This window comes from Neolamprologus multifasciatus, chromosome 18 (assembly GCF_963576455.1).
Source record: "Neolamprologus multifasciatus chromosome 18, fNeoMul1.2, whole genome shotgun sequence".
In the NCBI taxonomy this organism is placed as follows: domain Eukaryota; kingdom Metazoa; phylum Chordata; class Actinopteri; order Cichliformes; family Cichlidae; genus Neolamprologus; species Neolamprologus multifasciatus.
The window spans coordinates 4,316,521-4,341,166 of record NC_140456.1 but is presented as its reverse complement, the minus strand read 5'-3'; the positions used below and the strand labels follow the sequence as shown (position 1 = coordinate 4,341,166).

General features: G+C 40.1%; 1 long non-coding RNA gene and 1 pseudogene across 3 annotated transcripts in view; one reads left to right on the top strand and one right to left on the bottom strand.

The window, feature by feature from the left end:
• LOC146497100 (tripartite motif-containing protein 16-like) overlaps positions 1-24,331 on the bottom strand; it is a 61,122-nt pseudogene extending 36,791 nt beyond the window's left edge. Inside the window, exon 1 of the transcript XR_014870624.1 lies at positions 22,439-24,331. The product of XR_014870624.1 is annotated as a tripartite motif-containing protein 16-like (transcript). The remainder of the gene's footprint in view (positions 1-22,438) is intronic.
• On the top strand, positions 10,191-12,942 carry LOC146497101 (uncharacterized). Of its 2 annotated transcripts, XR_014870771.1 has the most exons (4): positions 10,191-10,268; positions 11,001-11,158; positions 11,586-11,643; positions 12,595-12,942. It is a non-coding gene; the product is annotated as an uncharacterized LOC146497101 (long non-coding RNA). The 2 variants fall into 2 exon arrangements; XR_014870772.1 differs by lacking the exon at positions 12,595-12,942 and having other exon boundaries at positions 11,589-12,065.
• Positions 24,332-24,646: the final 315 nt, after the last annotated feature.

Below are 24,646 nucleotides of genomic sequence, written 5' to 3'. Positions count from 1 at the left end.
ATTGTGAATGAATGATATTGTTTTATGATGCATTATACTGCTGAGTTATAAGAAATACTGTTCACAGAAAGTCATCGTCTCATTTGTCTGATTAGAAGAGAACAGAGCATACTGCCCCATTTCATCAGGAGCAGATAAACAGGGAGCCAAGGTCGTAGCTTAGGCGCTGTGTGAGAAAGAATGTTTAGGCTCTGATGATTAGGTGGGGGCCACTAGAGGCTATAAGAGTTTGATCAAGGCTCCACCATTTTGAGATCTGATGCTGTCTGTGTATGGTGTCCATCTCCCACGCGTGTGTTCATTAAATCATCGTTTGACTTGACCCGGCCGGACCAGTGTTGTTATTTTGGTTTTCCTCCTGTATCCATTCCCAATATTTGAATCCGTAACAGTTTTGGGGGCTCGTCCTGTGTATTGGGATGGAAGTTTTGGAGGCTTGGACGGTCCGAGGTGGTCAGACGGGCAGACATTATCCGGCAATCGAACTGAGTGGACAGGCGCCTTTATAAAAGAGGTAGGCACCAGGCCTGTTGATTTTATCCGAAGTGTGCTGAATTGGACGATGAAATTAAATGTCTATTCAGTAAAAGTGCCGGTGAGTGTCTTTTGATTTGATGAAAAATCTCATGAGTTTTGAAACTTGAAATAAGCTTAAAGTAATAATACTGGTTAGAGGCCCAAGGTAAAGGAAATAATACTGAGTTAGAGTCTCAGGTAGTTTGATTGGAATTGGTCATTTTGTGAGTTAGAGGCTCCATTGGTCTAAAGGATTGCATCTGTGTTGGCCATGTTGAGAGTTAGAGGCTCCATTGTTCATAACGTTGCATCTGCGTCAGTCATACTCTTGTTTTAGAGAGTTGACGGCGGTTTAAAAGTATTATAAATTTTGTTAGAACGGTGGTTAGAGTCCACTAAGAGGCGCATAGCCGGAGGTTACGCTCCCTCCTGGCCGCGGACGCGCGACCTTGACCTGTCGGCGAACAGGGTTAGTTCAGTTGGCTTGACTGTGGGGTACAGGGCATCCTGGAACAAGCTAGGAGTTAGAGTCTCCTTATCTGCACTTTTTTGGGCACTGTAAATTGACTTAGGGATTTTGAGATGAGGCCAGATACAGTTAGAGTCTGATACTGGTTAATTGATTACAAAAAAGTTGGACTTTCTTCGGTTGGACCCGTTATCTTAAATTTGTCAAAATTGTGTAGGCGCTAAAACTTTCAGGCCTGAGAGTGATTGTAAATATAAGACGTCTTTGTAATATAATAGAGAGTTGAGTGTGAAACGAGGCTGTGTGTGACGACAGCGCGCTGAAGCGCTGCAGCTATTTTTAGATAGTGTGTGAACATGCAAATGAGGTGGCTGCTGTGAAGCCCACAGAAGACTTCCTGTTTAGCGTGTTATTGAGTTTTATAAGTATGATTTGCAAACAATGATACATGCCTGTAATTAAACGCTGATTTTGCTGATTGATGACTTGGTGAATGTTTGATGTTTGGCTGGGTTTTGATATAGGAGAGATGGCTTGGCGGCTGTGGGGGTGAGTGGCCGGAAACTGCATGCCCATAAAAGGCAACTGCCTGACTGTGTGAACGATGCACCGAAGAGAGAGAGTAAAATCTAGGATAGATGAACAAATGGATGTTTTAAGAAAAATAGTAAATGAATGTTTTAGTCTCTTAATACAGGTGGATTTCTCTCAACCTGGAGACCTGAGTACAGCGCAAAAGGATAGTACTAACAAAATTGGGACGGACAGACAGGCCAAGCTCTGGCTCAAATTTTACAGCTTGACCTCTCACTTCGTCCTCACCCTGAAAAGAAGCTTAAAGGACATCTTCTCCTCCAGTTATCGGTTACCATCACTGGAAATTTTCAGGCAAGTTTTTCAACTGAATTGTTTTTGGCACCATGTGTCCCTGAATCTCACAAGCAAGCTCTAATTCCTGGCTGAAGACATGGAATGCTGTTATTTAAGGTGGGAAATCAAAATTTGGGAAACAAAATTAAAAACACACACAATTAGAGAAATGCCTTGTTGGAGAAAAAAAAGTTAAATAACCCACCCACAAACGCACACACACGCAATGAAGAAACAGCTTACACTCATGAACACGTGAAGATTTTCCAGCAAGGTTAAAGCAGCAAAACTTAACATACACATGTTAGTTTAAAATGATTAAAGTTTATCACTAATAACAAATAAACTCTCTGGGTTGCAGGACAACAACTTGACTTCAAAAAGACAGACACTGGTATGATAAACCAGTGATGAAATAATAAATTAGTGGTTAAAAGAGTCAAATGTGACATGTTTTCTTCTGATTGATTAATACAAGAGATTACTGAATGAAAGAAAATTCCTTTTTTGAATTATTAAACATGATCTTAAGAATTTTAACGTGTACCTGTGTTGTCCTGTCAACTTGGTGGGTTAGGAGTTGATTATATAGTGAGAAAAAACAAAAAAAGGGGGGGAGAAGGCTGACACAGGGCCTGGCCCCTCTCTGAATAACACAGCCAAAACAACATCATTTTCCTGTTCGTCTGTTTTTGTTTTGTTTTTGTTTTTTCTCTTTATGCTTAATTACAGGCTGCTTTATCGGCCCGGAAAGCCGAGGCTGACCTGGACTCCTGCTCTCCCCTCTACCATCTTTGCTCTCCCTTCTACCATCATTGATGTGACCCTGACCAAATGCTACAGCAGCTGGACCCAACAACAGCCTGAGAATGTCAACAGTGCTGCAGGAAAAAGATCTCATGCAGCGGAGACGGAGAACGTTAAATCCAAGGCCCGTTTCACTACACGGGGGAGATTTCCAGACAGCTTCAGCTGACAGAGCTGTGACGAGACGGCCTATTAAGCCCGGATGAAAAGTGAGGCCGAGCAAAAGAATGCTGACCTTAACAACTCTGCATTAAAACTGTGCAGGACAGTGATGGACCACCACGGATGATCGGGCAGCAAAAAGGGCGTGCCAGAGACACGAGGAGTAACTGAGGTCAGGAGGCACCTCAGATTGGACAAAAGCAGCAGAAGAACATAAGCTGAAGGCACAGGTGTCGGGGCTCAGCCAGGAGCTGACCTCTGAGAAGAGCCGAACAGCAGAGCTGCAGAAGGCCGTGGAGCAAAGCAAGGAAAACATCAATAAACTTCAATCTGACGTGTACGGAAAAGACTCTGAGGTTTCTGCCCTCAGTGAGAGCTCGAGACATCAGAGCAGAAACTGAGCATGGCTCAGGAGGAGCTGGACAAGGAGAAGATGCAGGACACTGGAGAAAAGGACTGCCTCAATTGGGGCCAGAACCAGTATGGACAGAACTTTGGGCAGCAGCAGCAAGGGATGCAAACGGACTGGAAAGGGGGAGGCAGGACCCCAGAGCACGCTTCAGGCCCTGGTTTACCCAGAACACCAGAACAGGAAAGTGATGAACACAAACACACACACAAACACACACATCTACATACACTGACTCAGAATTAAGAGAAACACACATACGAACACATATGCACTCATTGATTGACTGAGAAATGACACACACACGCACACAAATCGAAATGCTGATTCAATTCACTGAGAAGTGATCCACACACACACACACACACTCACATACACATGCTGATGCAATGAAGAATGCTTTACTAACAAATGCTATGCTGATACGCAAAATGCTGCACACAAACGTCCAAATACAGAATTTGTTACAACAACAAGAAGCCATTGATTGTTAATTGGTTAAATGCATTTCATGTCACCCAGAGGGCATTTGTGTAGATTTAGGGGACAGGGTCTAAAGCAGTTTGGGTATGAAAACAATGTCTGTGAGTGATGTCTGTTTATGGCTCAAGGCCTCGACTGAATTGTTTACTGTGCTTCACACAGCCTGATAAGGAGCAGTGGTACAGAGTGAAAATGATGAATTAACGGTGTGAGCCTTATTTCGGAGCGCCACATTTTTGTGATTGAGATTTAATTGAAGGAGGAACACACTGAAAATAAAAAATAAATTAAAAAAAAAAGAAAAAAAAAGAAAAAGGGGGCCAGCCCTTGGATTTACGTAAGTATCCCAGGTGTATTTAACACAATTGCCTCAGGCTTTAAAGATCTGTACAAAATTCAACAGGAAATCATAGCTTCCCTGTATTTCCTACATTGTTGGCATGGTGGTGAGTGCTGTTGCTCCACAGTAAGAAGGTCCTGGGTGCAAGTCCACAGTCTGGTTAGTTTGCAGTGGTTTCTCTCTGGGTATTCTGGTTTCCTGCCACAGTGAAAAGTCATGCAGCTGTTAGAGCTAGGTTAATTGATGATTCTAAATTATCTGTGAATGTAAGTGTAAATGGTTGTTTGTTTCTAGGTGATAGACTGGTGACCTGTTCGGGGTGCACCCTGCCTCGTAACATATCACTTTCTGGTGAAGTTTTGGTTGATTGTGGGTTTTGCTGAACACTAGGTTGATTTTATCAGTGAGGTTTGGATTGTTTTCTTTCTCTAAGGGAGAGAAAGGTGGTTTTATGCTTGGACATGGTTCTAACGGGCCCCAGTATTTGTTATTATATGAGTATTTTATTGGTTACGTTTGTTTTTGCTTTTGTGTGCACTGAAATAAGAACATCTGAGAGGAGTGATCCACCGGTGGTGATATTTTGGTATTTTGTGAGTTCCTGATTTAACAAATCAGCTCTTTAATCCAGGCCTGAGAGAGTGAACTTTAAAGCGCTATAAAACATTCTTACTGAAAACAGTCGCAAAGTATTTTTCTCCACATTAAAATGGGCTCAGGAGAAAGCCACTTATTGGGGACAATTAGAAAATGAGAGTCCCTGCCTAAAAAAGGATTCAGCGAGGTAATCCAACCTAAAGTTCTTCTTTTTCTTTTTGAAATGACGTCATTTTGCTGAGGGTGGAAATCAAATGCGGCGATGGTTTCCACTATCAGCAAAGAAAGAAAGAATGGATGAATGAATGAATGAATGGAAATAAAAACAAACTGACTGACTGGTAAAAGCTGACAAGACTTGACCACGACTCAAAGTTTACCTCCACCTAGACAGGCCAAAAGGGTGGATGAATTTATATGTTTCTTTTTACAGGAGCAGAAAGATGACAGCAACATCCGAGGTTGTGTGATGATTTAACCTTTTAAATGCCACTTTCTGTGTTTGTGAATCTACCAGGGGTGTGTTATTCATGGGCTTGTGTTGCTCACAGAGATTACTGTGAGAAAGTGTGTATACATCTGCGCAGCGCTAACATTTACATTCTCTTTTCTACAGCATTACAGTTCTTCATGTGGTTTGATGATGTGATTTATGACAGAACAATTGGTTGATGTTGGTTTCTCTACTACAGGATTGATGATGCTGTTACACTGTGTTGTTGGGAAAATGTTGAAGGTTACTTTGACGATGTGAATAACGTGAGAAATTTCCTGTGTTGAAACCAGTGTCATTCCTTTTACAGCAGGCTTCATTTTATGGCCTTTTACGGCACCTCTGGAACCTGTCGACCTGCGCCTGACCACCAGGATTGTCTATGTGTGCTCCTAATGTCTGTTTTTTCTAAGAGTGGATGTGGAGGATTCAGCAGAAAACAGACAAGTGACATGAGGAAACAAATAAGATGTAGTGTTTATGGAATAGTTGAATATGAGCTCATAGTGATAAAATGGGTGGAGTGACATTGTTTAAGGGAAGTCACAGATTAAATTGTGGAATAAATTGGGATGATTCATGATTTGGGACAAATTATGGTAATAATAGTGATTTAATGATTGGAGAAAACCTGCACATGATACTTGTCTTTTATGCTGAATACTTTATCACTCTTATGATCTACAGTTGGTTGCAAATGTGAAGTTTGATTTAACAGATTTGTCTTCCAGGATACAGGCTCCAGGTGGAGCTGGGAGGTGAATAAGCTGAACATGTAACTGCTGATTAATGTTTTTACACAGGGTTACAGGTTGGAGTATGGCTGCTCCAAGTGGGAAACCCTGGAGATTGTTTTAGAGAGAATGTGCAACATTCTTGTACATGTCTCATTGAGGAGTTGACACATGGTGGAAGCCATGTGGGGAGAGGAGTGTTATTTTTTAATCTGTAGATGTCGTGAGGTGCCATGACGAGAAGGAGTGGCTGAGAGGATCGTCCACAAGATGGGAGCTGAGGCCAGGAGAGAGGCTTCAGGAGGATCAGAGATCATCTTCAGCACAGCAGACATCTACAGATAGCTGTGCTACTGAGCTTCCAGGAGATTGAGAGGAGACTTCCCACAGCATGATTTTAAATATAATGAGAGATTCATCGTTGACATTGAGGAAGACAACTAAGGTGTACGACGTGCTCTGCCTTAAATCTTCAGCAGCGTGGACGTGACACTCGAGGGATGGAGAGAGCGTGCCAAGCTCTAAAAGTGACAGCGCAGAGGAAATCCAGCGATGGAATTGTGTTCTGTGTGAAGCACAATACTAGGAGACTGGGAAATAGTTGACACCACTTTTCCACCCTAGAATGTATGTTGTAAGTGATCTCTCTAAAGAGAGATCAAAGGGGGAATTGTGAGATCATTATTCTCCTTATATTTTTAGGTTAAAGAACATGACCATTGTTGTAGTATGTTAGACAAATGTTCCAGTATATCTCTGGGGATTAAAAGAATGTGACCATCCTTTGGGTTCTGTTAGACAAGTGGGCGACCACCATTTATCTGCTGTGAATGTTTTACCACTGTTTCTTGTCATGTCGTCTGCTTAAATCATTTTCTGAGAATGTTGTGTGCAAAAGACCCTTGTGCCGATAATAGCAGAAACAGACCACATTCTGTGCCCCCACCATTGTAGGATAGGTAGAAAGACAGGGAGCCGAGGTCATAACTTAGGCGCCACGACAGATAAGAGAGTGTGAATGTTTAGGTTTACGACCAGGTGGGGGCCAGTGAAAAGTATAAGAAGCTGTGTAACACGTCACCATTTGGAGACTTGCTGTGACCCTCTTCAGGCATCTCTCCCCATCCGGATGGTTTTTATGCTTATTGTGTGAAAATTGTATGGAAATAAGGATTGTTGATTGAGCATTTATACACCGAGTATTGTCCTTCCTTCAGTCCCAAAGATTCAAAGAACTGGGAGAATTCAACAATAGATAGAAGTTACTATATAGCTGGATGAACATGAAACATATGTCTATAATAACAATGACCATGAGAGCCAGTAGAATTAATTCAACTGGACACATAACAAGACGTTTGTTGTGTTCAGCAGAACAGTGTCCAGTATGTTGGCTGTTATACTTTGTTGTGTTGAAAATAAAAGTTGGGCTGATTTTAACATCATTACAAAAAGTGTTGTTAATTATTTTTAATCATATTCAGGTTTACCACAAATAGTGTTTTTCATTTAGTTGAACTTGAAATGTTTGTCAGTAGGTAAACAATTAAAATTGTACAGTCCAGAAATATCAAGTTATTCTTAATACTGCAGACTTGCAATGTGTAAGTTGTCCTAACAGTCATCTTAAGTAAGCTTTACTTAGTTTTTTTGAGGCAAACGAGTTTCCTCAATTTTTTTTCGAGTTCTGGGAACTAACAAGGCTGTACAGTGTACTCAAAATGAGCCAGGTACAGCGTGTGGTTGGTGGTGCACATGCATAGACCATGGTGTGGTGGCAGGTTGAAAGGTTGTGGTGGTGGATGCATGACTTGTCTTAGCAGTAAAAATCCATCTGCAACTGAACTTGTCTCTCAAGAGGACTTATAATTTACCTGTGATGTTCAGAAGCTGGCCTCTCAGATGACTCCATCATATCCAGAATTCTTTTCTTCATCTGTATGTCCACCTCTGTCAACATTACGCAAATGTGTTTCAGTTGAAAGTCTTCTTTTAAGTCTGTCCTGTTCTGTAGCCCTTGAGTTTTGCCTTGACAAAAGGTAGAATAATGAAAAACAAATGAACCACAATAAATGTTAAAAATAAATGAGTGGTGGAATGCCAAGATGAATATTTCCTTAAGTGCTCCACTTCAATATTTTAGGATTAAGTGTTGTCTTTTCCTATACTTTTAAGTGTACAACATTGTTGAGTTAGGGATTGAAGAGCAACACAGTTACACTGGCAGATTGAGATGAATATAAATGTGTGATTATGATGAGTTGGTATAGGTTAAGCTACACAGTAGTTAAAGAAATGAAGGCGAGCTGTATGATTACTAGGTGAAAGCTAAAGGTGCTAAAGGAAACGCGCGTATGAATCTCCCCGTCCCTCAAGCGAGGGGTCGCGGCAGTGAGTTCGTGAGGGATTCGAACTAGCGGCCCTCTGTACCAGAGACTTCCGCCACATGTCATACGCCAAGCGGCCGGCCAAGAGATTGATTGAAAAAATGGCCATTATCTCTTCTTCTTCAGCCAGTGTTTTTTCGTCATCGTTTTTACAAAGTACACATTAAGCTTCTTCTGCAATATTCTTACACACTAATTACACATGGAAACCTACACTGTACAATGGAATATTGTGTTTCATTTAAATATTAAATAGGCTCAACTCAATTTTTAACTATTCTTATTAGAACTACATTTAAATAAACTTTCACAGTACTTTTTATGCAAAAATGCAGATAAACTCAATTTATTTCACTTGTCTTAACTTAGAAAAAACTAACTAAGCTGGAAGTTTGCTTCACAGGGCGGAAGGATGAAAGATGTGTTTGCAAATGCCATGTCACTACCGTCCTCCTCCCTCTCGGATCAGTCCGCATGTTCACGGGTGCCAGCATTTGTTATGGAATATGTGAGCAAACCTGGAGAAGCCTCAGCTCAACATATTATTGTCATTGCTGTGGATCTTTACCTGATTACACTGACTTGGTGAGTAAATGTTTTACTCTTATTCAACTGATTTTGTGGCTTCTCTTAGTTAGCACCAGGATTATAATCTTGCTAGCTAGTTAGTGTTAGCCTTAGTCGTTTGCTGCTCATGTTACTTAAACATTAACAGCCTTAAAACCTTACATAAAACTATGTCTGTGAAATTTTCTGTTGATTGTTTGAAATAAAAAAGTGAGATAAGAGCCCAGACAAAAGTCTTCGGGAGGTGTAAACGGACAGCATTTATAGAATGACTATTAAAAGTCAGCGAGTGTCAATAATGTTAATGTGGTTATGTTAGTAATACACCGAGTGCTAATATAATAATATAACAGCTTTAAGATGCACTTGTAGATATTATTACGTGTTTTACCGTCTTTATGGTGCTAGCTTAAAGTTACGGAGTAAACGTTAGCTTATATTGGAGTAAAGCTGTTACTGTTTAAACGATGTTAGCACAGAAATATTAGCTTCTGTCATGACTGATTAAATTACTAGTTAGTAAAGTTTCCAGTAAAGTGTTTAATCGCAGCCACAGATTGACAGCAAATATCTCGATTAGCTTCAGTGCATCTGTGATAAATATGTGCAAGTTTCAGTGCTTCGTTTAAACTGTATGATACTTATACTGACCCAGGGTCAGTGTAAAATACAATCCTAGCTGGGTGAACAAAGCCTGGCTCCTTTAATCCTGCATGACAAACCTCAGGATGCAGGTTATTACTCTTTCCTGCTGGCACACCTGTCACACCTGAGAGTCAGCTAGAAACGTACAGTGACGTGGACATCATGCAAAGACTGCCAGACTCTGTAATACTGTAAATGATCAGTGACTCAGGTTAACACTAAACTTTAAACAGTCCCTCTGTGTTTCTTGTGCTGAACATTTAGGATTGAGTCAGGCTGCATTGACTTTATTTATTGGGACTTTAATGTGTTAAAAGCAGGTTGAAGACGGCTCAGAAACATTTGAAGATTAAAATTTAGCATTATGGCTGCTGGTGGTTTGTAAAGCCTCTACTCAGCTGTATTTTTGTTACTAATTTATGTTTGTTGTTGTTTAACACAGATTTCAGAAGAGCAAATATGCTTAATAGTTTAACTAGATTTCATTTGTCAGTGTGGGACTGCTGAGTCACCTGAAGAACTCATGTCCTTCATTCTCCACATGATGTTCATTTACAGAAATGTTTCACAGGAACTGATTCCTCCCAAAAGGGTGAACTAGTGTGTTTCCATAGATTATCTCTGTATGAATGTACTTCTTAAATGAAGGCAAGTGTTTGTCCTTTTTTGTTCTTCAGTTACAGTACGTGATATCAAGGGCAGGCGGTCAACACTGGGGGAAGACGAGAAGCAGACGTACTTCCAAGAGGGAGCTGCAGTGAGGACACAGCCAGGTCACTGAGGTCAGAGGTCAGAATCTGAAACAGCTCGTGTTTATATTTTAGTTTGATTTATAAAAAATCAAAATGTATTTATGAAGAAACCTTTAAATAATAGTCATAATTATGATTATTATAAGAAATATCAAACATTTAAGTGGATTTTCTGTTACACATATTGTGTTAGCCCTGCAATAAACTGGCAGCCTGTCCTGTCTTTGTCCTGTATCAGCTGGGATAGGCTTCATCCTCCCGCAACCCTGAATTGGATACATTGTATTCCAATTATGTAATTTGATCATTTACAAACTCAAGGTATCTAATCAAAATGTAAGTAATAATTATAAAATGGGAAAGCAGAAATAAGTGTGACATAAATGTAAATGTGTGAGCTGACATAGAGGACAGCTACATGCAGTCTGAAAAACCTTTGTTGTCAAGTTTGCAGGTCTATCAGCACGAGACATTCTTACATAGAAGAGACTGTTAAAGTCTCTAACTCAGTGAAGCATTATTGGTCCAGTCTGTTTGGATAAATATAGTAAGTTGATGTTTGTCCATTTATTGACACATTTTCTTAAGTGCTTATCCAGCTCAGGATCACAGTGGAGCTGCAGCTGGATATGTTCACTAAATAAACCTTACAAACGTTAACAATAAACCTGCATCCCTGTATGTTGTTGTCCACAGGATGAGAAAATCAAACTGGAACACTGTGGAACATGTTAATAAATGTTTGTGTTTATCCCTGTGTCTTTCACAGGAGGCGCTGGACGGTTTCCCTAATAGTTCCTGGTGAATCAAAGCAGAACCATAAAGGTTGCTGGATTGCATGATGGCCTTACCCCTGAGCAGTCATCCTGTTAAAGGAGGAAGCAGTTAGAAGCTGTTTTCCAAGTAGCTGAGCAGATTTCATCTCAAGTAAGCGATTAACTGTTTGTTCATCTGTTCTGCCACTTAAAGAGCATTTAAGGACGTCTTTTGAGTGTCCAGTTGAATTAATTCTACCGGCTCTCATGGTCATTTGTTATTATAGACATATTTTTCATGTTCATCCAGCTATATAGTAAATTCTATCTATTTAGTAATATCCGTCAGCTATAAAATGTAATATAAATATAAAAAATATCTAAATATCTCCTGCCCTTTATATTTTAATGATGTAAGTCTGTTATCGTGTTACATTAGCATTCCTCACATATCAATGAGATGCTGTACAGTACAATCCTACTGACACAGCAGAGGGATAACGACGGCTATTCAACATCGTTACACGACACATTCGAGCGGCATGACACAGACAAAGTGACTAAATCATCTTTTTTGTGGTTTATTGTCTTCAAACCAGCAGACAAAGCTGATGGCAGAAGATGTCGGAGAAGAACTTCAGGCCGTGTACTCTATAGGTATTTTTTTCTTGTTATCAAAAGACATTTGGAGTGACGGCTTCTACAACTGGTTGTGCTAAAGTAAAGCTTACAGTCTAAGAAATCACAGTGTTGATATTCAGCACAAAGAGAAAAGCTCACTTGTTTGAATTTATTTACAATCATAGTTTTATAAATCCTGACTGTAAACATCTTCTACAGCTTTGATATTGTTTGACACTAGATATCAGGTTTAATTTAAAGGTTTCTGTGTCCCAATGAGCCATTTACACTGACCAGTGTTTGCATTTAACTGGAACACATTCATTATTTAGTTCCAACATTTCTAAGAGAAATAACTGAATGTAAAAAAATGGCAGCACTCAGGCCAGGTTTATAGAGATATATGCATGCATTATGAAATTTATGTATCCCAGATAATTGTTATTCATCTAGTTATGGCAGACCGACCCCTTCCTCCCAAGTTAACTGCAACCCAAAAGAACTAGTGGGGCTATTTACACACTCACAACCAGTGTGGGGTAAAAAGAGCCACCAAAAAGCTGTCAGCCACAGATGTGCTAGAAGAGTTAGAAACTCTACTTATGGAGAAACTTTCTAAGTCTAACAGGGGACAGGTACTCCTGCCCAAATAACATGATATAACCCCACATACAGCCCAGCCATAAAATGAACCAAGTCATTTAGTTAAAGACAGCATGGGACCAAATGCATGTAACCAGCCTGCACCAACCTGGCATTTCTTCCTCCTGAATTAAAGGAATGAATGGATGAAAGTTAAATGACTACAAACCTAAAGCCACTAGTTCCCACACTGGAGTTCCCTGACACTGTGTGTTAACCGTATTTAGCTTGTATCAACAGTTGTAACAGGCTAAGCCACCTGAGACACTGCATTGAATGATTGTTCCTGTCTTAAAGATTTCAGCTGACTGGTTTCAGCTCAGATGTTCTGCTTTTTCCTTTCAGTAGATCAAAGCAGCTCGTGCTCCTTCTGCTTCTATTTTAATGAGGAGAAGAAGAAGAAGAAGAAGACTGCTTCAGCGAGGTGGCGTTCATGGTCTCAATGAACAGTCATGGTCACACACTGCATGTGGTTTTAAAAGCAACATGTCTGTTCACCACAACAGTGGAGATGTGTAATATTAGTGCAGCTACGGTTTGTTCTTGAACATCAGTCTTGTTTTCTACTTTGATCACTTTGACCAAAAAAGTGTTGTTTTCAGATTCTTTCTTTTAAATCTATAAAGCACCTGTTCATTTTTTATTACAATTAGTTTCACATAAATGTTAGTGTTTCCTTTATGATCTTTTAATGCTGACACTACACTGTACATGTCTACATTAGAGACATTTCTGTTACCTGTTTCTGTTGACTCTGTTTTTCTGTTGTGAAATGTTCTTTTATTTGATGCACAATATGAAGTTCATAATTTTCTTACAAATAAAACTATAATGACAAACATGAACAGCTGTGCTTATTTCTGAGACATGATTTTGTTTTTTGAATGTGTTCATATTTAGACAGTGTGCATTTGTATGCTGAAACTGTAATGGTGAACCTGAGGTGATGGTCAACAGAAGGCAAATATATATCAATATAAAACAATATTGAAGTAACGTCTTTACCCTGTGCAGCGTGTGGACGCGCTGTGCACACAATCACCTTATTTACTGTAGTAAACGTGCGCCGCTAGCTCACGTGACTGACTGTCTCCATGGTTACATCGTATATCATTAGCTATGTAAACAGTTTCCAAAGATAGCGCCATAGCTCTCTACAGCTGTAACACTTTCACACTTTGCAAATCATTTCACGTTTTTGATAGTTATGAAGACAGAATATGTTTTTAAGGTCATGCTAGGCGGTTGCTATGGTGGTTGCTGTGGACTTGGGTGGACCGCGTCCGATTCCTGTTATTAGCTGTCCGCCGTAGGAAGGCTGCGTTCCATTTACAAGTAGTGACAGTCTGCCGCAACTCGAACTCAAACCCCGCTTTGTTCTTTAATTATAGGCCTTTTATAGCCGTTCATGACACGCACACACACACATAAAGCACTTTGCCTCACAATGACAGTGCAACTTTACCTAACCTAACCTTTAAAGTATCTGATATAGGATAGAAAAATGAAGCAACCAGAGATTTAATGATGAAGACTCTGGGTTCTGTAGTTCACGTTTTACAGTCCTGAATGACTCTTTGCATATAATTTATTGAAGAGGACTTTAGAATGCACTTTACATTTAGACTGTTGCTGTTTAATTTTTTACATTGTTGCCGTGTTATGTCATGCATAAGGTTCACCTGCTGGGGGTTTGATGGATCAGCTGGACAATACAGTCAAAGACAGACTTCATTCATCATATGCAAGAATCCTAGTTGGATTTTTGTTTTCACTCATATTTTTGAACCAAATATTGAAAACAATTCTGACAGACTGGATACCTGGTCATGTGTACATTACCTTGTACTCAAGCATCCCAGGACAGAGCCCTGCCCCACCATGAGCCTGGGTGGATACGTGGTTATAATTTAAAAGGACCGATACTGAATATGAATATTTCATGAAAATTGAATTATAATACAAATTAGTAATAAGGGTTTCTCTGCGCCCTTATCTACCCCATACTCAAAGAGCTGCGGGCAGAGAGGGTGACAGGAGAGGATGGCACTGAAGAGAAGATGCTCGGTTTCTGGAGTCTCCTGGTCCTGTCAGTATTAGTAGGATGCATCTGCTGTGTCGTCTCGTGGATGCTCACCTACCTTGACTCGTTCCAGCCTGGTTTGGATTTCCCAACACTGCGGACAGTGGCCCACGTCAGAGATGTTTAATATTGATTACATATGTCTGAATTGCTAACCCTAACCCTAGCTCAACAGACCACAACGCCCTGGACTGTCAGTATTATTACATGCTGTGAACATAAGTAGCTTTGATCACAGTTTATGTTGTAAAAGAGAAGGAATGTTGAAAAAAGATCAACATTGTGATATTATTTCTTCCAAACTGACCAGAAACATGCTTGTCAGACTCTCACAGCAAAGGATCAGACTCACTGTGCATGACGGCTCGGGCCAATGATGTCTGTTAGATTGTCAGTTGTTTAGTGTGCTTCTGTACAGTTAGGGTCACCGTCTCTATTTCAGAATAATTAATATGCGGAAAACACTAAAAGTTGATTGCCTTCCAATATTCTAGCATAATTAAAAAAATTAGACTTTGTAAGTACATATTGTTACAGTCCTAATTCCAATATGATTCCTCATAACTCCTGCTTTGAAATACCGAACTTTAAAATTTACCTGATGAAAGATCATTTACAATGGCACTCTGTCAGGATAATTCTGACTATAAGATCACTGTATTAATCTGAATCCTTCTGAAATGTGCTGTGAATGAATGCTGATGCAACTCACTGTGGGAAAGCTGTTAATAAAATGAATCTGTGACACATGCAACACATTCACAGAGGAAGAGGACACAAAGGGAGGACACGCAGAGGCTGTGTTAAAGTCAGAAATCCAAATCTTTAGTCAAAAACAGGCGGCGGTTACAAACAGGAAGACAAGCAGTCCATCAAACAGTCTACAGGGTCAAACATACAGAGAATTCAAACAGCAGTAAAAAATAACTGGACTCTGAAAAACTTAAAGCAATGTGTGACGCAATAAAAGTATATTCACTGTATTATCATCAATTACAAAAGAGAAAAAGAGAAAAGGAGAAAAACGATGATTTCTAAGAAAATAAACCTTGATGGAAACATACAGAATGTAAACTGTGTGAGTTTGGTGAACTTTGTTAGTAACAAATGAGGAAAAAAAAGAGAGAGACAAAAACTCAGTATTCATTAATAATTAGAAAACATCTAAACATTCTGGTCGTGGATTTTTACAGTCTTAGTTCCGCTCGCTGTCATCATTATAATCATCATGATCAATGGTGAGGTCCTGAGGTGGGCGGGGCTGTCTCTGATGATGTCACCATGAAGGAACAGCATCTGGCACGTGTTGCTGAAACATCCCAGTACACTGGTGTAGTTTCCTCTCCAGCTGTTTGACACTTCAACATTAAGGGGAAGAAGAAGAAACAGTGTTAGGTCAGGTGACCACATGGTTTCTAAAATAACTGACAGGAAGTAACCAGGCCATTGGAAATGGATGGCATGTGTTTAGAGTTACTGTAGTTGGGTAACTCTACTTACCAAAAGCAGAAGCACACAGATGACAGATCAGATGCTGAATGTTGCAGGAACATGCTCACGTGTGGTGATCATCCAGTGCTGCTCCGGCAGGTTACACAGTCCAAGACTGATATGCTGCCCATCTGAGAGTTTGAAAACACACATGCAAAGATTTATTTTGTATTACAGTCAAAGTTGGATGTTCATCTTTGTCCTTTAAAAATGTTTGTGTATTTGAAAGCACTAACATTTAAGGATGACTTGGATCGTCTCCTTTAAAGGGGAGACAAGTGTATCCACTGATCTACGTCACTTTACCTGGATGATGACTCCTCTCTCCCTCACTCAGAAACACTCCTAATATAACCAAGCAAATATATAATAGTCAAGATTTACTTACATCATTACAAAAACAGCAAAAACATCTCCCTTTGATTCGATTTCTCCATTCCTGCTGAACATCAGGCAAGAAATATCTCAGTAAATCACAGTAAAATGTAAAGCACATATTTTCTCTGCTTTGTCTAAACTCTGCAGAGCCTCTGTCAAGAAAAACATATCTGTAAGCATAAAACAAATATACATTTCATAACACTGCACTGGACAAACCTCGGTCAGTTGATTTCCTCTGTGTCGTGCAGACGAGCATCAGTCAGCAAGTCGAGATGGTGAGATGGACTGGTGTCCTTTGTGACTCTGCTGGTTTTTCTGAGGAAACACCACCGTCTCTCCACACCGTCACCATCTGTGAGCACAAACTGCCGCTCTGCCAGCATGTAGGAAATCACATATCACACACACAGGGGTGAAGAACCATTAGAGCTCAACTTTGAATACTTTAGATCTAAACAGATCAAACTAGCTCTTAGTTTCAACAATCAGTGAACAGACAAACAATGATACTGATTCTGTATGAATACAATACGGTATTTTCAATTCAGGTGTCAAATTAATTTATTAAAACTAATACAGATATATGTATATATATATATATATTTTGCTAAATTAGTTTGCTAAATTATAAGAATACATTTTTTTATTTTTTTTCATTTAACAATTGCAACTGAAAGAAATTAAATATTGAACAACAATATATTGTCACATTCTGAGCATGCTCAGCACGCTGACAGACTTGAAGTTGCTACAGATTTTAAGAAGTGATCATTTTATTTTTCATCTGTTTAATCAAACATTTGATGCCTCAGCTGTCTCAGTCCTATAGCGTTCTGCAACTACAACTAACCTGAGGCTTGGATTTGGCTGCAGGTGCCCCTGTACATCCTTCTCAGCAGCACACATGTGGGTACCATTTAATCACACTTCTTCCTGAGCTTTGCTTCATCACAAGACCAAAGGTGGCATCCCGTGTCACGGTCTTATCATCATCCAGAAGAAACATTTGAAGAAACATCATGGAGAAGAAACATTTACACGCCTCCTGGTTTTGTTTTCTGATCCTGCAAAAAGACTGAGGACAACAAAGCCCAGAGAACACGAGATACACAACATCCAACATTCAGACTCAACAGCCTCCATCAATGAAGAGCACCAGGTTGGTTCAGTTATAGTAGATATAAGCATACTTCACATTACTGGGTATGAATAATAATGAGGAGGTAAACTTTGAAGATGCAGAGCATGATGTCCCATCATCAGACTGTAAACAAACATCCACCAGGCTTCTTTGCTGTCAGAGGTGATGATTCTCCCATCAGGGATCAGTAGAGTGTATTAACCTGTGGTATAAGCAGCAGTCACTGAAATATTACTGTTTCAGATAAGAAATCTAGCACATAAAAGCCAGGGTGGGAGGGATCTCTGCAAACTGACTTACCTCTGCAAGTGTGAAGCTCAACAAAAATCTGACTCTCCAGTCACAGACAAACAAAAAACTCCAGCTGGGAGATAGAAAACGCTGTCTGGGTCTTGCTGGATGTTGCTGGTCAGAGTCCACACATTAGCAGAGTGCTTCTTGGTCCCACTGACCCATGTGGACAGCGACTGTGGAGAACTGTTCTGGAAAATGGAAAAGAGAATTAAAATAACAAAAAGCCAAACAGGATTTCCACAAAGACTCTCTTGGAATCAGCAATAAAAACACTGGTTCATATTTCAATTAAATATGAACAGGTTCCTTAAATGCACGCAGTTCAGATCTGATTGAATTGAATTTCCTTCACACAGCACATTTGTCCAGGCTGACAGGTAAACATAGAATTAATCTCAGGTAACATGACTCATAGTAGAGATTCAGTAAGAAAGATTGTCAGCTCTAATATTATTACCACACAATCCAAGGACACACCAACAGCTCAGATTTCTAGAACTATTTAAACAAATGTCTTCTGAATATTCAATTCAGCTTCACAGTGGGAGGGTGGGGGGTGTCGTGGAATTTTTTAAATAAAGTCTGCAACACAGAAAGAGCTGTGATCAAGCTATTTATTACTGCGCGCAGGAGAGCCAACACACATCAAACATCACAGTTCAGTCATGTCAGCGCTGCCACAGAAGTGGTGCTCCTACTCCTTTATGCATTCCAAGGAAGTTACAAACTGATCCTACCACACTTCACGTGTCTCGTTATGAAACCTAACGGATCAATGGTTACGCTGTTTTGTGCCCTTGGCCTTATCAGCACCTGTAAAGGGATTTGTTTTCTCAAACTGCTGAAGTAAGTTCATCTAGTTTTAGAAACTTTCACTGAACAGTCTATAACAGTGTCACTAAGCATATGCATAAGCACTTAAAAACTTTAAATGAGAATAACAGAAAATTTCTATTACAGAGGCTAGAGCCTGTCCCAGTAGTCATAGGTAGAGCACACCTGGACAGGTCACCAGTCTGTCAGAGGACTAACACAGAGACAGACATCAGAGTAACAAATCTATTTAAAATGAATGTAAGTTTGCTGCAGCTGTATGTATGAACATGTGTTTCTGTGCTCACAGTCCACCTCTGAGGAACCTGCAGTTCATTTTAAGTCTACTTTAAACAGACCTCACAAAAGGCTGATGTGGCTGGATCAGTACTCTGATTTAAGTACGATACCTTTGGCCAGGGATTAATCTGGTGCATCGCTTCACTGCAGTCTTATGTATTTTCCCCACACCTGAATTTAAAAAAATACCGATATATACAAATAACAGCTTCAGCTGATGCAGCCTGACTCAATCCTAAATGTTCAGCACACAGAGACACAGAGGGACTGTTTAAAGTTTAGTGTTAACCTGAGTCACTGATCATTTACAGTATTACAGAGTCTGGCAGTCTTTGCATGATGTCCACGTCACTGTACGTTTCTAGCTGACTCTCAGGTGTGACAGGTGTGCCAGCAGGAAAGAGTAATAATAACCTGCATCCTGAGGTTTGTCATGCAGGATTAAAGGAGCCAGGCTTTGTTCACCCAGCTAGGATTGTATTTTACACTGACCCTGGGTCAGTATAAGTATCATACAGTTTAAACGAAGCACTGAAACTTGCACATATTTATTACAGATGCACTGAAGCTAATCGAGATATTTGCTGTCAATCTGTGGCTGCGATTAAACACTTTACTGGAAACTTTACTAACTAGTAACTTCATCCGTCATGACAGAAGCTAATATTTCTGTGCTAACATCGTTTAAACAGTAACAGCTTTACTCCAATATAAGCTAACGTTTACACCGTAACTTTAAGCTAGCACCATAAAGACGGTAAAACACGTAATAATATCTACAAATGCATCTTAAAGCTGTTATATTAGCACTCGGTGTATTACTAACATAACCACATTAACATTATTGACACTCGCTGACTTTTAATAGTCATTCTATAAATGCTGTCCGTTTAAATGGTCTTACCTGTAAACACTGCTGCATCCACCGGATTCCAGCCAGAGTGGATTCTGGAGTCTTCCCACGCTCCTGTTAGTGATCCTCCATCTGGATGGATGATAACAACCTTCTGAACAATCTAGCAGGAGATGGCCCATATCTATGGGACTGATTTGTGCTAATAACGCCCATTGTATGGACTGATAACAGCCGAAGCGGGTGAATAAAGTCACCCAGTCGCTAGCTGTGCCATTACCCAGCATACATCACTCCCTCCATAAATGCAATAAACGATACAAAAGTATCGTTCTACATGTTTTTCAGGTAGTTGTTTACATTATATAATTTATTGTGTTCAGTATACGTCACTACAATGTGATTTCGGAAATATATAAATATACAGACAACAGGCTCTTCCGCGCAATCTCTTGTCGTCAATAAGCAACGTTAAGGGAGCAGCATAGTATTCAATGAGAGGACCCTGCACGTCGATAAGTGAAGCAGAGGGAGCCTGACCATGCGTCACACATTTGACGAGTTGGGAGTGAGAACGTGTTGATTAAACATCTCACACAGCCCCTCATCTGTGACCCTTAGCAAACCCACTGGATATCTACCTGTACATAAAGGAGATCAGATCAGTTCCATCTAGACCAGCTGTAACAGGAAAATGCTGCTTACACTTTGATGCATCACTTTCAGTTTGTCATATAAGACAATATATCAGATTGAGGCATTATTTTCCTGCAGTGAGTAAATCTACTTTGTACTTTACTCTTTTCTTTTAGGTAAAGGGTCTAAACAGTACTTGTACACTGTGGAAATCCCATAAGAACGTCTCCTGAACTCTGAAAAATAACAAAACAAAGACTAAAAGGAGGTCATGGGTGCTGATGATGATGATGATGATGAGGAGGAGTAGCATGCATTTAAAAAGTGACTGATGTCCTAGAATACAACAGAACAGTGTCTCTACAAACTTATGAAAACATGACAGTCTTGCATTAGTTTGTATTCTTATGATTTCAAAAAACGAGGGAAAAATCTCCTTGAAATCCACAATTCCTTTTTGTTATTTCTTAGTGTGTGACGTATTTTATTGCCTTTATGATTGGTGCAAACAGTTTCCTGATTCATAATGGAAATAGATTTTAGACACAGGAGGAACACGCAGTGATCAGCAGGAGCAGCTTGGAGTCCAGTCTTCTTCACACTGAGGAGGGACATATATGCAGGAACAGTTGTCATAACTGTTACAACCACCAGATGGCGAAAGAGTCCCACTGCAACTTTAAGCCATGAAGGATGTGTCTTGATGTTTGCTTGTGATAAATCTGCTTTATGTGAGTCTTTTTCAGAAAGTAACAGTAATATGTCTGATTATATGTCTTTAATCAGTAAAGTCTCGCTTTGCTAGAAATAAATCAATAATAAAATTGTAAACATGCAGCTGTATGTTAGAAGTCAAAGGGTCCTTAAGTCTTCTGTAAATTGACGGGGATCAAATGAAGGACACAAGTATCTGTTCTTACTCTAATAAATGCTGCTTTAATATCCAACAGACTATTTTCCTTCCTCATCAGCAGTAAACAGCTCGACTGCGTCTGTGCATTTGTGTCCTCCATACTTGTTTACACAGACATCTCAGGCTTGATGCCACGATGCAGTGTAGAAACCTGACAACCCTCTGACTCATGTTCAAATGTTCAAGGACATTTCTCAGGATCACGTATGACCCCTTTTTGACATTTGGACTTTCATTAATAATATTTGTGTTTCTGAGTCATTTTTGTGGAGACTTCTGTCCAACGTAGTGTCCAAATGAAGCCTGAAGCTTTTCTTCACCCTCTTGTCAGATGATCAGCAACAAAACTCTGTTCCAACCAATGTCTGATAAGAGATGAGACACAGCAGCTGAGCAAATGATCATTTCATGCTGAAGACATCCTCAGACAGAATTAAATACATACATAAACACAGCCTGGTGCCAATAACACAGCTAATGACACTGCTGTATCACTGGCTTTACTGATTAAAGACCATATCTGAAGGAAATCTTTGAACACAACAGAAAGTGACCTTTTAAACCTGCGACACTGATGCTGCATTCAAGGACCATTACAAACATCTGAAAGGACTTAAGAACATCAAGAAAATGTGACTTGTTTCTCTGTAATGAAGCTGTTTTAGTGAAGAAAGTTGAAAGGTCACAGAGCGACTGCTGAATCTTCTGCTCTAAACATGAACTCTGAACTTTGTGATGCTTCAGGAGGAAAACTGCTTCAGTTATTCTCTCAGATTAGTTTCATATTTTCTGCATCAGATTTGAGTGAGATCCTGGAATGAAGACAGAAGAAAAGACTTTGTTCAAAGTTTGATTTATAGTCAAACCTTCCAGTTTATTCACACAATAAAACATCAACACAATATATGAATTCATTCATTAAAATCACAGTTTTTCCTCATTTGTTTGATGATTTTGACAAAAACAAACACAAACACACACACATGGTCTGCCATACTCATAAAGAGAAATGTTGACATTTTTCAATACAAATATTCCAGAAACATTTAGAGGATAGAGAAGTTTACATTTTCATGTGGAGAAATATTTTAGTAAATCAAAATGATGATGAGCAGTGATAGCCTCCATAAACAGTCACAGGAAAGATCTCCTTTAAAAACTCAGAAACATCAAGAGAACAACTAGAAGATGTGGAGGTACCACCCATAATGTTTGACTGACAGCTGATCTCTGTGCAGAAATGATGGAGAGGAAATAAAATGAAACTAAAATACAGATTTAAACCCACAATATGAAAGAGTTCAGTCTATTTCACTTTAATCAACTCAGCAGTGTCTCCATAAATTGTAAAGCAAAGTCCAGCATAGAGCGGCTGAGTGAATGTGGTCTGGACTCTGTGGAGGAGAGTCATGGTTTCAGAGACGCTGTAGAAGGACAAAATACCTGCTCTGTGATCCAGGTACACTCCTACTCTGGAGGAACGAGGACCTGAGACACGAGTTTGGATGTTGTTGTACCAAAATGTATAACTGTTGTTGTTACAATCTAATGACCAAGATTTGTCATTACGTCCAAATAAACATTCATAACCCAATCCTTTTCTGCTGATATCCTTGTATGCGACTGCTACTCGAACTCCTTCCCCTCTCCACTCCACCTCCCAGTAACAACGTCCAGTCAGACTCTCTCTACTCAGGACCTGAAACCAGTCAGTGAATCTGTCTGGATGATCAGAATAAGACTGTTGTTGTTCCATAAATGTTACTTTTCTGTTCCCCTCTGATAATAACAGCATGTTCGTTGCTGTGTTTGGATCCAGTGTGATTTCACATGAATATTTTAAGAATCCAGCTCTGGTCTTTGGCTCTGGTGGATCTGACAGTAAACATCCACTTCAGTGACTGTCAGTGAGATGTTTGTCCATTCCTCTCTCAGAATGTCCTGTAGTTTATCTCTGACCTCTGACACAGCTGCTGTCACATCCTCAAAGTAGCTCAGAGGACGGATATTGATGCTGGATGAGTCTGTAGACTCACTGAGTGCTGACAGTGAGGGGTAGTTGTGTAGAAACTGGATGTGATCCTCTGTGTGTGAGAGCTGCTTCAGCTCAGCATCTTTCCTCTTCAGCTCAGTGATCTCCTGCTCCAGCTTCTCCTGAAGCTCTTTGACTCGACTCACTTCAGTTTCCTGCTGGGATCTGATCTGCTGCTTCACATCAGAGCTTCTTTTCTGGATGAGATGGATCAGCTCAGTGAAGATCTTCTCACTGTGCTCCACTGTTTGATCAGCAGACTGATTGATGGCCTCCACCTCCTGTTGAAGCAGCTTCACATCTTTCTCTCTGTCCTGGATTCTCTGCTGGATGTTTTGTCGACTCACCTCCAGCTCTCTCTGCCTCTCAGTCCTTTCTGCTGCAGCTGAGACTGTGTCGTGGCCTTTATGTTCATCCACAGAGCAGAGATAACAGATACTCTGCTGATCAGTACGACAGAACATCTTCATCACCTCATCATGACGAGAGCAGATGTTCTCCTGGAGCTTCTTGGAGGGCTCCACCAGCTTGTGTTTCTTTAATGAGCCACATCATAATGAGGCTGAAGGTGTTTCTCACAGTAAGATGTCCAGACAGACTAAACAGGACTTGAAGGCTTTCATTTTTCTTCCAGTGCAGACATCACAGGCCACATCTTCAGGTCCAGCATAGCAGTGATCAGCAGGAGCAGCTTGGAGTCCAGTCTTCTTCAGCTCCTCCACTAAATCTGCTAACATGGTGTTTTTCACCAGGACAGGCCTCGCTGTGAAAGTCTGTCTGCACTGAGGGCAGCTGTAGATTTTCTTCTTTTCCTCTTCATCCCAGAAGCTTTTAATACAGTTCCTGCAGTAGCTGTGTCCACAGGGAATAGTCACCGGATCCTTCAGTAGATCCAAACAGACTGAACAGCAGAATTTTGTTTGATCCATTTGATTCATGTGCTGTGCCGTTTCACCGTCTCTCAGTGACTGTCAGACAGTTTCACTTCCTCTGAACAGAAACAACCTCTGTGCTCTGAAGGGAAACAGATCTCTGCTCTTTTTCACCTCCTACAGGAAATGAGGCTCACCAGCAACTGCATTTACACCATGTTGTTTAGACCCATCCTGATACAGACACATCTGTGAAGGGAGGCACTAAAGAAATATTCTACAGAGCGGACACCAAGCAACCAAGAGCCAATCACATGATGCAGGGTGTGGTATGTTTGGTTACAACATGCAGTAACAAGTCTGACCCAGTTAAAGTTTAATAGTTTATCTTTACTTGGTGCTTTGAAATGTGACAGTCAACACTCAGCGAGTTCATTTTATATTTCAAAAAGTTCAGCAAAGTTTAGGATGCTGTGATGAATAAAAATAAATCACACTTTATATTTTGACATTTTCTAATCTTAGTTCATTCTCACACTTACAGAATGATGCATGGGAACAACTGACTCCACTAAATCAAACCTATGT